At 44.2% G+C, this 13841-nt stretch overlaps 1 protein-coding gene across 3 annotated transcripts in view; it reads left to right on the top strand.

The window, feature by feature from the left end:
- SLC4A4 (solute carrier family 4 member 4) overlaps positions 1-13841 on the top strand; it is a 365009-nt gene that overhangs the window by 24261 nt on the left and 326907 nt on the right. Inside the window, exon 1 of one of the 3 annotated variants that reach the window (XM_037063448.1) lies at positions 7869-8479. The exons of the other annotated variants lie outside the window; for them this stretch is intronic. The gene's annotated coding sequence lies outside the window, so the exon portion shown is untranslated. Of the gene's footprint in view, positions 1-7868; positions 8480-13841 lie in introns of those variants that run through there. 3 annotated transcript variants of the gene reach the window in all.

Below are 13841 nucleotides of genomic sequence, written 5' to 3'. Positions count from 1 at the left end.
GGACAAGGGTTTGATCTCCAAAATATATAAAGAACTCATATGACTCAACACCAGGAAGATAAACAATCCAATTAAAAAATGGGGAAAGGACCCACACAGGCAATTCTCCAAGGAGGACATAGAGAGGGCCCAGAGACATATGAAAGGATGCTCAATATCACTAGTCATCAAAGACATGCAAATTAAAACCAAAATGAGATATCACCTCACACCTGCTGGAATGGCTATCATCAATAAATCAATATATAAGTGCTGGTGAGGCTGTGGAGAAAAGGGAACCCTAGTACACTGTTAGTGGGAATACAGACTGGTGCAGCCATGTGGAAAACCATGTGGAATTTCCTTAAAAATCTGAAAATGGATCTGCCTTTTGACCCAGCAATTCTGCTGCTGGAAATATATCCTAAGAATCCTGAATCATCAATTCAAAAGAACTTATGCTTGCCTATGTCCCTAGCAGCACAAATTACAATAGCCAAGTGCTGGAAGCCCCTTAGGTGCCCATCAGTAAATGAGTGGATCAAAAAACTGTGGTACATTTACACAATGGAACACTATGTAGCAGAAAGAAAAAACTCCTACATTTCTGTGACATGGACAGAACTGGAGAGCATAATGCTAAGTGAAATAAGCCAGTCGGTGAAAGACAGATACCATATGATTTCACCTATAAGAGGAATCTAATGAGCAAAATAAACTAAGGAACAAAATAGAATCACAAGCATTGAAACATGGAACAGATTGAAGGGGACCAGAGAAGAGGTGGGTGGGGGATAATGGTGGAAAGAAGGGGAAAGAACTAGACTAAGGACATGTATGGGACCCACGGACAAGGAGAACAGTGTGGGAACTGACTGTGGGAGTGGGGGGTGGGATGGACAGAAGAGGGCGAAGGGGGAAAAATTGGGGCAACTGTAATAGAATAACAATAAAACATGATTTAGAAATAAGTAAAATAGCCATGAGAAAACATTAGCCATGTGAAAAAAGAAAATAAAACCAAAGTATAGTGTCCTCAACTACAAAAATTTGGTTTTGGAGGGCTGAGTTCTCAGGAGTATATGCAGGTGTGGGTATAGTCTGCATGTGCTCTGTCAAGTTCAGGTGAAATTGGAGCAATAGATGTAATTCAGGTGTTGTGCTGTGTGGATTTCCCGAACAACACCCCAGACTCTTCTGGATCAGATGTTTAAGTTTATAGAGAACAACCAGCTCTCGACTAAAAACTTCCCTCAGATTTGGAGGACATCTGAAACAGTTGACATCACACTGCTTCTTCTGATGATGTGTGTGATACCACTAATAATAATAAGGTTTTATGAATATCGACTGAGTTAATTTATGTTGAGTAATTAGAACAGTCCCTGAACATGGTAATGACTATGTAAGTGTTGGCTATTGTAGTTGTTGTTAGTGGGGCTATCAATATTTTCATCGCCAGATAGCAGAAACTGTCCACAGAGAGCCAAATGAATTTTCATAAAGGGCAATTTTTGAATTATGCTGAGATAATAGCACAAAGCTCCCAACTAGGTCTAGAATGATGGTGTCTGATTTACAACCCTTTGTTTCTAGCCATATCTCTCTCTTTTTTAAAAGATTATATTTATTTATTTTTACAGGGGAAAGGAAGGAGAGAGAGAAATATCAATGCATGGTTGCCTCTGGTGTGTCCCCTGCCGGGAACTGGCCTGCAACCTAGGCACGTGCCCTGACTGGGAATCGAACCACGATCGTGTGGTTCGCAGGCCCGCGCTCAATCCACTGAGCTACACCAGCCAGGGCCTAGCCACATCTCTTAAAACTTGTGTTTTACGCCAAAAGGGATTGTCCTCACTCAAAATTAGCCTCAATGACCACACTATTAAAAAAATACAATACAATCAATCAACTGTGAACTGCAAAATTAAATTATGCAAAAAAGAAAATATGCCAGAGCATGCATAGTTTTCCCTGAAAGAGGATATTTCTCACTGCCATTTCATCTATTTATCTCTGTTGCACAACTTTTTAAAACAATGAAACAACGTTACTTTTATGATAGACAAAACCACAGATTTTCATTTTTGAAACCCAAAGTGATATAATCAAAGGTACAGCAAGATGCCCAATAAAACATTATTTTAATTTTTTTACTGTTTTTATTTTCCCAGCAAGAAAAGTGGCACTGTCCTTTTGAAGATCTGCTTGTCCTATGACACTGATTTGAACGGAGCCCCGGGGGGCAGTGAGCAGGCACTGTCAGCACTGACCGACATCAGACCCCCAGGAAAGGGCTCAGGCACCTTAGCTCTGTCAATGGCTTTTCTGTAGCCACTGATTCATCGTTTGTAAAGATATTCTCACTGTCCACCCGTAGGTTGCCTTTAATTGTATAATGATATTATTCATATGAAAAATAGTTCTAGGCATAGAGCTATTGTGTATATATTTATATGTAAATATATATGTATGAGAGTATATTTACATATAACTATTTATATTAGTTCAAATTTAAGTCAAAAGAAAGCAATCTATCTTCATGGCTCAAAATTCAAAAAATGTTGCTGTGAAAAGTCTTACTCCCTGTGCCTGTCCCACTAGCACAGTTTCCCTCCCTGGAGGCAAAGAGTGCTTTTAGTTGCTTGTGCATCCTTCTGGGGATGTTATATGCACATGCAAATAAATGCATAGATCTAACTTTAAGGTTATCGTTTGGGAAGAATGATGTTTTGAGGAATTTGTGGAGACTGAATTTCTCTTAATAGAGCTATATTCCAGTTGCAGAACACTTTAAAAAAATGTCCCCCAAAGAGTGGATGCAATCAATCATCCTATATTCGTAACTTTTAAGTTCCTACTATGTGTAAGGCCCTGTGCCAGCTGCTTTCTGTCCTGTCCACTTGCCTTTAAAATTCTTCCTGCTTACGCACCTTGTCCTTCAGAGCTGTGCACTGAAATATCACCAGGTCAGAGATGCCTTGTCTAACACCCACTGGAAAGTACCTCGCCCTCCTAACATGTTTTATTTCTTCTAGAGCTCAGGTGATAGTATCATTTCTCACTACATTTTCTTTTGAGAGTGAAAGAGAGTGCTGATATCGCCACACAGGGGTAACGGGGACAAACTGGAACTGTGAACTGGGATCTTGGCCACCCTATTCATAGCACTTACTGCTTCACAGCAATTTGCCTTCCAAGGAAATGGAAATTAACCTGTCCATTTATTTGTTTACTTATTAGCTCCATGAAGCAAACACTTCATCTGCTCGTTCTAGGAACACATCACCTAGAAGAGTCCTTCACATATAGTGAGTAGGTCCTTAATAAATGTTTGTGGATTCAATGGATGATCCCATCAGGCTTCTTGTTCTATGTAGAACTGAGCATCCTTTGGTTAGAATCGGGAAACTGAAAAGCCATGAAGGGCAAGTTTGCTCAGAATGTTTCCTTCCTCAAGATAGGAGCCAGCTTTTAATATTCAGATTTCGATCTTGCAGCACTTCTCGTAAAGAAATGAGTCTTGTAGGTATGCATGTGAAGTGTCAACTGTTCTGTCACTTACAAGGAGATCAAGGTGCTGTGGTCCCTGAGATAGGCCTGGGGTGGGGAGCAGACCAGCGGGATGAGAACAATCATGGCCTAGTTCGATTCACTGGTCAGTTGATCTGTAGAAGACCTGTCTCCAAGCAATGAAACAGGTGTGTCCATGTGACTCAGTCCACAGGAGACAAGGAAGAACAACTTTAGAGCAGCCATCTGTGCTTATTCTTCTCCCAGGGATGTCTGGTGTGGGCGCGCGCGCGCACACACACACACACACACACACACACACACACACCAACTACCAGATTCCAAGGGCCACGGGAGTCACTTCTGGCAAAGGAGACTGATGCAGTTCTTTGCTATCTTATTGAAAACCAGACCAGTCTTTTTAAGCAGAAGGCATAGATTTTAGGGGCTTAGTAGCTCAATTTAATTTTTCCTTTTCTTTCCAGAGAGGCCTGTGTCCTGCATTATACTGATCCGTGGGAGAATTCCTGTAGGAGGAAGAGGCTGAAACTCTGGCCTAGGGTTACTAAACAGAGTATTCGTAATAAATGTGTCAGTGCCATGTCTGAAAGATTTGAATGCTTCTCTATCACGAACATATCACTCACTCTTTATTAGAGAAAAATAGTCTGGTTTCCTATCATCATCATCATCATCATTATAATAATAATAATAATTATTATTATCTTAAGTCCCTTGATTTTATTGTGGGAACTAAGGCCCAGAAAGGCTGAATAACTTGCCTTCCTCAACATGAACCAAGAGAGGCTCCTGGCTTTAGAAGTTACAGCCTCTCCTGTCACTTGACTTTAGGTATGTCCATTGGATACGGTGGACACCGCAGTCATTTAAGCTGTGAAGGACCTTCTGGCACATATTTAACCAAATGAAATGATTTTCCCTAGCATATCATGCTGACGGCTTCCAAAAACTGGGTCTGCCTTTCTTCTCTAATATAAGAAGGGGCTTATTAGTAAACCTGAGATTTGAAGGAGGTAATATAGATTATATGTCTGAGTTGGCTGAATTTATCGGACTGAGTATGAACTTTCTGGAGTGTAAGTAAAACCAAAATGAGGTCTTTAAGTGACCTCTTTCCTCTCCATATCTATGCTTACCTTCAGTTTCATCCCAGGCCAGTCCCAGGGAGAGAAAGAGTAATCTCCATCCTCACTCTCACAGCATGTAGTGGTTCATTCAAATGATTACAGAGTGGCAACTCTGATGATCCTTCTTTTGCCAGATTGTTTAATGACCAAACAAACATAAATCAAATATCAGCACAACAACACTTTATTCTGTATAGCAAAATGTTTGTCAGACTTCCACCGATGAGACACATGTATGTCAAAAGGAGCTGACACTGAGAAAATTTCTGACCACGACCGTTCTTGGCAGCTGGTAGTAACAGGATATAACGTATCTACTCCCAGCTTTCTGTTTAGGCCCAGAAATGAGATGTGTATGACTGTTATAATTTTGTGTCACTCCAGGATAAACATTTAATGATATCATTCATTTTTTTCTTTTCTAACAAAATAATGGGAAAATCCCTGCACATAATAGTTATACTTATAGATTCTGCTATTTGGTGAACAAAAATGCTTTTTAGATCATTTCTAGTACTAGTCATCGCCCTCCTTATTTTATGCAGTGAGAAAGTACAAATACTCAGGTCTCTGAGTACGAAGCTCCAGAGGTCTGTGTACAGAGGTGTGACTATCCAAAGACACACAAAAAGCAGTAATCCTATCTGCTGGTCAGATGTGCACTGCACTTCAATTGAAAAATCAGCACGGTGCCTATTAGTGGCATTACTTTACTACATACAACCTTTCTGTTTTAGAATCGGAGTGCTATGTTTATACAAGACCAGGAATGCCTGGATTACCCATTCAAAAGCTTTCATCTTTCTTCTTGGAGACAGATTGCACCGCCTGCTGCCACTAGATGGTGCTTGTCATTGAAACAAGGGTTCTCCCTCCCATCTTTCTGTTTTCCTTAGTCGCCTGTGAGGACCTTGGAGGAGATGAAAGAAACTTGATTGATAAGCTCAATAGTGGGTGGGTATTCTAGAAGGTCACTTAGCTCAGAGAGTTATTGATTATAAAATAAGTAAATCATTATCAGTAAAGATTACTTATACTGGTTTTCTAATTCCACTAATTTTTTTTTTTTTGTTCATTTATCTTGTCACCAAGCTGTGTGAACCCCAGGGCAAAAAGAACAAATAAATCTTTCTTTGGGCTCGTGAGAATCAAGGGATATAACTCAAATTTTAGAATAGGTGAAAAAAAGGTCTCAAGATTTATTGTCCTCACCAGGAATAGCATTAGCAAAGGTGACCACATGCAGAGTTAACAAGAAAAGTTAATCAATGACCTTTCAAAGAAAAAGCACATGCATCTCAATTACTAGACAATAATCAATAGGAAAGAAAATGGAACATGCTCTCTTAATTGTGGGAGAGCAAACATCCAGTAATGAGAATGATAACGGGTTGTTGGCTCTTTGCCAAAGACACGATTTTTTCTTGTTAATTTAAGGTACAAACAACAAACTCCACCCCACAGTGCTCTAATTCCCTTCTTGCCACCTACCCCACACACCAACTTTGTGCCCCTTCGGGGTAATGTTTTGCCAATCTTGATAGTGAAATGCCTCCAGGGATCACCTATTTGTTTTGCGTGAAGGACAGTTTGGTATCTTTTGCAGGAGAGTACTGGAAAGCATACGTTTCTTGGACTTTGCCTTTCCCAAACATTCTCCACTGCTGACCATCCCTGGCTGGTTCATGATTTTAATGAGAAATTTCCAGCTATGTTGAAATACATAATCCACAGTGTGAAAAGCTACTGAACAGCAGTGGCAAATTCTTAATACAAAAGTGACTTCCCTTTGCCTGGGAGCTTACTTTGGGGTTTTTTGTTCTTGCTAAGGTACTGAAAGCTCAGGTACTGAAAGTTAATTGTAACATTAGTCTGAAAACAAACCATAACTATGTAGGCAAGTTTAAAGCTACATTTTGAAAAGACTTCTGTTTTGAATTTCTCATGTCACTGCAGTGAGTCATGTAAAATGTGTGAACATACATGTTAGCCAGATGTAACAACAAACAGCCAGACACAAGACATTAGTACATTTCAATCTCAGACATTCGACAGCCTTGGGTGGGTCCCAGTGCCTTCTGAGCTTTAACCAAGGATTTTAAACATGCCAGAATTTAAAAAAGATACAGGCTTATACCTGCTTCTCAAGCGCTAGTGAGGTACAATGGATCTCTTCCAGTTTTAAAAACTAGAAAAAAAAAAAAGCCTCTGCCCCCGAATTAATTTCCTCCAGTTTTTTTCCCTCCCTGTGAGGTTTTATTAGTTATAGCTTAGTACTGAAGAACGATTTGGAACCAGGAACTGGGTCTCAGTATCAGAAATTATTTATCATGGGCTTTATGTGGTTTGGTGGGTACTTTTGAAAAGCTTGGTCATTGACTTCTGGAACATACATATATTATTCTATATTTACATCTATATCTCTATATAATATGTACTAATAGGAAATGCACTATATGCCGTGTGGTTCAAATCCATTAAATGGCTACTTTCTAGCAGTACTTAGAACCTTAAATGGTACCTGTGTTGACAGTGTGTTCACCTACGGCTCAATGGTTTACTTAACTGATGGCAATGGGGCTGGGTCACTGATATATTATTAGTATTATTTGCTTGGCAAAGGGGATTTAAACCTCCTTAATTAGCCTTAGGAAAGAAACTCCCTTGGGTGGCCAAAGATGTTTCCCAAACTGTTCGAGGGAGACAGAAGCCACCAGCAGCGACATCAGCAAAGGACAAGGTCGAGAACGGCGCACTCCCACGCGTCCTTCGCGGAAGGCGCACGGTGACTTAGCGCTGTGCTGACAGCCCTCTACCCACACCCTTCAAGTTTCATAAAGTGGCGTCAAAAGTGATCTGGAGCTCGGAAATGCAAGCAACTTCAGTTCTGCTTGAGAACAGAAGCTTTCCCCAGCGGGGAACTCTCGTGAATCGGACGTATAGCTGGACCTAGCACCCTTCTCGGGGCTGGAGAGAGAAGGAGGCCAGGGCGGCCGGTCGGGAGCTGGGGGCCCGGCCAGGTCCGGGCGGGCGCCGCGCGCGGAGCCGGAGCCCCCGGCGGAGGCGGCGCGGGCCGAGGCCCCTCCCCGTCGCCGCGGAGGCCGGGGCCGCTCACGCCCAGCAGCGGTCGGCCGCGGAGGGGGCCGGGCGGGCGCGCGCGAGGGCAGGGCAGGGGGCTGGCCGAGGCCACTCGTCGCTTTAAATATGGATCCCGGGCCCGCGCTCGTGGCACAGCCTTCCCCGGCTCCCGGTCCCCTGGCTGGCTCCCGAGGGGCGCCCGGGCCGCGCGCCGCTGCTGCAGTGTTAGTTAATGGTAGAAACAGCGGAAAGCTCCATAAATATGCAGGAGCTGCAGACGGCAAAGTAGAGTAGACGCTCGCAAACGCTCACCCGCCGCGCACCTCGCGGGCCGCGCAGACAGCTCCCCGCGCGCCGCCCGCTGCCCCGTCCTCGCGGGCCGTTCAGGTGCCCGTCCCGCCGGCTCCGGAGACGCTCCGGCCCCGGCGCCCTCGCCCGGCTCTCACTTCCCTCCGCCCGCAGCCCGCACCCACCCAGGCGGCAAAGTTGTGACTTCTCGGGCGCGAGTGGCTCGCTCCCCGCTCGCTCCGCGCCTCGCGCCGACGACTTCCCGCTGCTCGGCCCTGCAGCGCCCCGGCCCCGCACCTCCCGGGATCCCACGGCCGCCCGCCCGCCTGCAGCCTCGGCGGCGCGCCGGGCTGCGCTTCGGTGGCGGTTGCAGCTGTGCTGGCGGCAAAGGCGGCAAAGGCGGCAAAGGCGGCGGCGGCGGCCCCACACTCCACCGCCAAACTGGAGGAGCGACGGAAGCCGGACCCCAGGAGGTGAGCGCCCGGCCGGGGCGGCAGAGCGGGTCCGCGGTGCGGGGGGCGCGCTCCCGGGGGCAGGGAGAGGTCAGCGGTGGGGCCCGGCGTCCCCGGGGCTGCGCGGGCGGGGTGCGGAGGCTTCTTCCTCGGAAAAGTACTTTTTCCCCCTTTCTCCTTAGCGTTTAGAGGAGTTTGGGTGGTCCTGATTCTCCCCCAGCTGTAAAGCCGCCTTCGCGGAGCCCGGCGTGGTTGCGGAGACTGCGGGGCCAGTGGACACGGCGGGCTGGGTTTCAGCGCGGTGACACGTGTGTTCCCGTGAGGCTGGGTGGTCCCAGCGTGGCGGGGCACCTGCTTGGAGGGGAGACGTCCCCCAGCCCACTAGCGAGGGAGTCTTGGGGCACTTGTGTTGCCGCCAGGACCTGGGCTCCCACTTTACTGACCGCTCGGAGAGGGAGCGTTGACATCTCTCCCTGGCACGCCGAAAGTGGGGGGTGAGTCAGGCAGATTCTCTGCTAGAGGCATACACTCCTGTATTTGCAATGGGTTTGGGCGGCGGAGGCCGAGGTTAAACTGTGATTTCTCTTGGCCAGCGACAGTGTAGCTCTTCCTCAGGTACTGGGCAGCATGTGCGTCTTGGCAAGGACAGGTGATTTCTTTCTTCCTAAGTGCATTTCACCCAGCCTTTGCCAGTCCTTTAATAAGAGTCACCAAAGGCAGGCAGTAGCTGAGAACCGCATCAGAAAACTGCAGCAAGCACCACACAGAAAAAGTTAGTAACAAAAGAAAACAAAAACCAAAACAACGAAACAACAGCCCTGGACCTGGCAAGAAAGATGGAGGAAGCCATTCTACCGCTGGTCTACCGCTGTAAGGCATTTTTTTCAGTTCCTTGTAAAATTCCTGGTTTTTCCACCCCTCATTTCTTCTCAAGGCCTTAGCTTCTCAGCGTAATTGCCTGCAGCAAGCTCTTTCCAGTCTTGACATTGAAGAGCAGTTAACTTCAGTTTACACTCCCTAATTCTCTCTCCATTCCACTTCAGTGCAGGAGAAAGTTACTCCTGAAGGGAAATCATTACCCCTGGGCTGTACTAAACACAATGTCTGAAATCCTGGAACAACCCCCTCCCTAGGAGACACTGCATTGTACTATATTTCCCCTTTTCTTTCTGTTTGGGAATTGGAGTTAGACTATTACTCAAATTAAAGAAAGCATACACTGCAAATTAGGGTTTTTTCCCCATTTTGTTTTGAATAGATTCTTTAATGCCCTTACCCCAGTATTCAGTAGCTTCTCATAGACACTGTAACATCTCTTAACAAGGTTTCTGGCCCAGAATTCTCCTCCTTGTGCCTGTCACATTAGCATTTAAATAATTTCCATGCTCATCACAGCACTTAGATTGAGGTTATTAGTGGAACTTGAGTCAAAGGAAGCATGTCTGCTTATCATTTTTCTATAGTTTTTAGAATTTAGGAACAAACTTGTTTACTTTCATTTCAAACTTAAATGTACTGATGGCATTCTGCTCTCTTTATATTAAATCTTGAAATTGAGTGGTTACAAATTGATCCCAGAGTCTCTGGTAAGATGACGCAACAGTCCCACATACAGGGGGAGGCAAGAGTAGGGTTACATTGTAAGTATGTGAAACACAATTTATTCTTATATTGTTATTTATTAATCATTGCATTCTTTTCCATATGAACAACTGTAAACCTACTTTTGCCCCACCCTGTATATGGATTGAGAAAGGAAAATAATACTCTTAAGGACTGTTGAGGCATAGGACATTCATAAGAGCTGGGTGGGAGGGAGGGAGGGATAAGATGGGACACTTTGGTAGTTCCGGGGATGTCTGTCTACCTTTGAGAAAACAGGAAGCCAGGAACCCCTCAACATTTCGTATGAGATGTTTTCGAAATGGGGTTTTTGGTATCATTTAATGTCAGGGTTCATTCTGGAGACTTACTAATGATGTATAAGGCACCCCAGACAGTGAAACTGCCAGATTATACACTTAGTTTATAATGATGTATCTCTTTTAGTTCATTTTGCCAACAGAAAATCACTGTAAATGTTTGAATGTTAGTGTTACCATGTTAGTCTTTTAAATGATTAGATACATTTACAACAATGTGTGAAAAGAATACAAGGAATCATATTTAGAGAAAATGTGATAGAAATTAGATAACCTTTGAGACAACTTTCAGCAGGCTCTGCTGGTAATTTTTTTTTTTAAATTTAGCTCTGGCAAGTACAATGTTCAGGGTTTGGTCCCTTGTTCTGATAATAAGAGAGATCGTCTGGCCATAGCTTGCTTGCATCTTAGAAACACTAGGAAAGGAAATGCAAGGTAACTGGTGGATCATGGTAATCAGGTTTCTTGGCTTGCCTCTGAGGGCACTGCAGGTTAGGACTACTGTTGTCCGGGAGAGAGTCCTGAGAGAGTTCATTGCTACTTAAGTGTGGCAATAATGCACATCATCTGCTGGTCTCTTTTAGTTCTGTTGTGTTTATTTTTAATAACATGAATGCAGTCTAAGACTGGAGGTGATATTAGGATTGGGAGTGGAAAAAACAAGTGGAGAAAAGTATAATGGCTATGAAAGTTTCAACAACTCCTTCATCGCTGAGATGGAAGGAATCAGGGGACGTGACTTAATGGGACAAAGGAAGCTGCAGGCAGAACACATCTCATTTCGAACTGCGATTTGTGACGTTTGTGTATTGTGTATTGTGGGGAGAGTCATTTAGCAACATCCAGGAAATTAATAAGACCTTAGGAAACAAGATATAGCTACTATTAGGATTTTTTAAGGTGTAATGCAGGAATGCTAGGGGAAAGGGGGGACTAATGTTTATTTTCATATAAGGTCAGGGCTAAGTTGTATTCCAAATACATTTTGCCTTTCTCCCAGTATCTAAACACTTGATATTTGTGTTATGAAATGGAAAATACGCCAATGTCTTTCTCACGTGAAGGTGATATTTTATATCCTTTGTGGTGCACATTGTTAGTTATTTTTTCAACACTGGAGACAGAATTTCTTAGCCTACCCTTCTACTCAGTTTTTCCCTGATGGACATTTACATGTGCATGTGTGTGCATGCACGCACCCACATGGCTCATTTGTACAGGTGGCTGATATTATTTCACCTAAAGCTGTGTTTATTTATGACTGTCATAGTGATGGTGTGACAATGACTTTCATGGCATTTCTCTAGTCTCAGCAGTGCAATGGCACTTCACACAAGGCATTGAAAAGACAGCCAGCCTTGAATCACGATGGATTCATTTACGTGCCATGGCAAAGAAGAGAGGAAACTTTTACTTTCCATCTCCTTCATGAACTTGATAATTTTATTTCTTAGCTAAGAGGATTTACCAGCCTCTGAATTAAGTTCCGTGTTCGAAAAAGATGGTGGTGTAAATAGCAATGGTGGAACATTGTACATCTGTAGATGTTTTCACACAAGCCCAAACCTCCTCTTGTTCTTTTTCTCTGCAAATTGAGCAAATGTAAGGGATTATTATACTGGTTGAAGAAGCAAGGAAACAGACACAGGAGACTTTGTATGCTTTTCTTTAACAAAATGGAAAATTACTGTTGGAGGTTGCAATGAACATTTTAGCTTTGAAGTAGTGATATCTTATTGAAGTAGTGAATGACTGTTCACAAATGAATGAATGTTGTTTTAATCACAGCGGAAGCCACTGAAGCAGATAAAAGCTTCTCCTGGTTTAAAACGATGGTTCTCCTTCCTGGTGGGTAATTCTGCTCCAGTGCCTTCTTGCCTCAGCCTTGTTTCAGGCGCTACAGTGCCAGGGGTGTTTCACTAGTGAGGAACTTTCCGTCTGTGTGTACCAATTTTGGCTCCAGTCTTGAGAGCTAACTTTTCTTTTTCATGGAGAATGAATACAGAAAGAAGTAACATGAACTTAGGATGTTAAAGGAGGTAGATAATCACCAACTGATACTTCTCTCTTTTAACACACTTTGTAGATTATTTTGTAAAACAGGTATATCCTTAGTGGAACTTGAAGATCTGTATCAGACTTTTAAAAGATTTTAGCCCTGGCTGATGTGGCTCAGTGGATTGGGTGCCAGCCTGTGAACCAAAGAGTCACTGGTTGGATTCCCAGTCAGCGCATGTGCCTGGGTTGCGTAGGGGACTTGTGCAAGAGGCAGCCACACGTGGCTGTTTCTCTCCCTCTCTTTCTCCTTCCCTTCCCCTTTCTCTAAAATTAAATAAAATTTTAAAAACTATTTTAATTAGCTGATTTTAGAAACAGAGGAAAGGGTGGTGGGAGAGAAAGAGAGAGAGAAAGAGAGACAAAGGGGTAGAGAGAGAGAAATTTGTTGTTCCACTTGTTTATGCATTCATTGGTTGATTCTTGTATGTGCCCTGACCTGGAATCAAACCTGCAACCTTGGCATACATGGACAATGCTCTAATCAATTCAGCTACCCATCTAGGGCACACCTTAAAAAGACTTTAAATAGCCCTGGCTGGCATGGCTCAGTGGATTGAGTGCTGGCCTGCAAACCAAAGGTCATCAGTTCGATTCCCAGTCAGGGCACATGCCTGGGTTGCAGGCCAGGTCCTCAATAGGAAGCATGTGAGAGGCAACCACACATTGATCTTTCCCTCCCTCTCTTTCTCCCTCCCTTCCCCTCTCTCTAAAAATAAATAAAATCTTTTAAAAAAGACTTTAAATAAAACTCATAATAGGACATAGGACTTCCAGTCAAGATGGGAGCATAGGTAGACATGCTTTGCCTCCTTGTACAACCACAAGAAGAATTACAACTAACCTCAAAACAAATAACGCTCAGAACTGACAGAAAATCCAACTGTATGGATGTCCAACAACCAAGGATTTAAAGAAGCCACATTCATCCAGATAGGTAGGAGGGGCAGAGACATGGGGTTGGAGTACAGAGGATAAGAAACATTCTCTGGCAAGGAGAGGCAGAGGCGGAGGCGGTGGGGGTAGAATGGACAGTCCCACACTCACGTGTGGTGGTTAAAAATCAGAAGGATACCTTGGGAGTGAGTTATCTCATCCCCAGTTCAGACTGCACAGGCCAGGGTTCCAACCTGGGGAAGACAGATCCCTATAACTTCTGGCTGTAAAAACCAGTGGAGCTTGGGGCAGTGGAAGAAACTGCTGTGTCCTGAGGACAGTCTGTTAAAGACTCTCACGTGGGGCCCACAAGAGTGCATGTAAACCCACCTGCTCTGGGATTCACCACCAGGGCAACAGCTGGAAGGGCGCCAGTCCCATAGGGGAGGTGAGTGAAGTGACTGGAAACAGGGAGAGTGCCAGGCGAACCTCCAGAAGCTGGGCAGTGGTCTTATCCCCTTTCTGAGCTC

This window comes from Sturnira hondurensis, unplaced genomic scaffold, assembly GCF_014824575.4.
Source record: "Sturnira hondurensis isolate 20B ecotype Veracruz unplaced genomic scaffold, ASM1482457v3 Scaffold0014584, whole genome shotgun sequence".
Lineage (NCBI taxonomy): Eukaryota > Metazoa > Chordata > Mammalia > Chiroptera > Phyllostomidae > Sturnira > Sturnira hondurensis.
Note: the sequence above shows the minus strand (reverse complement) of the source record. Positions and strands in the feature narration are given on the sequence as shown.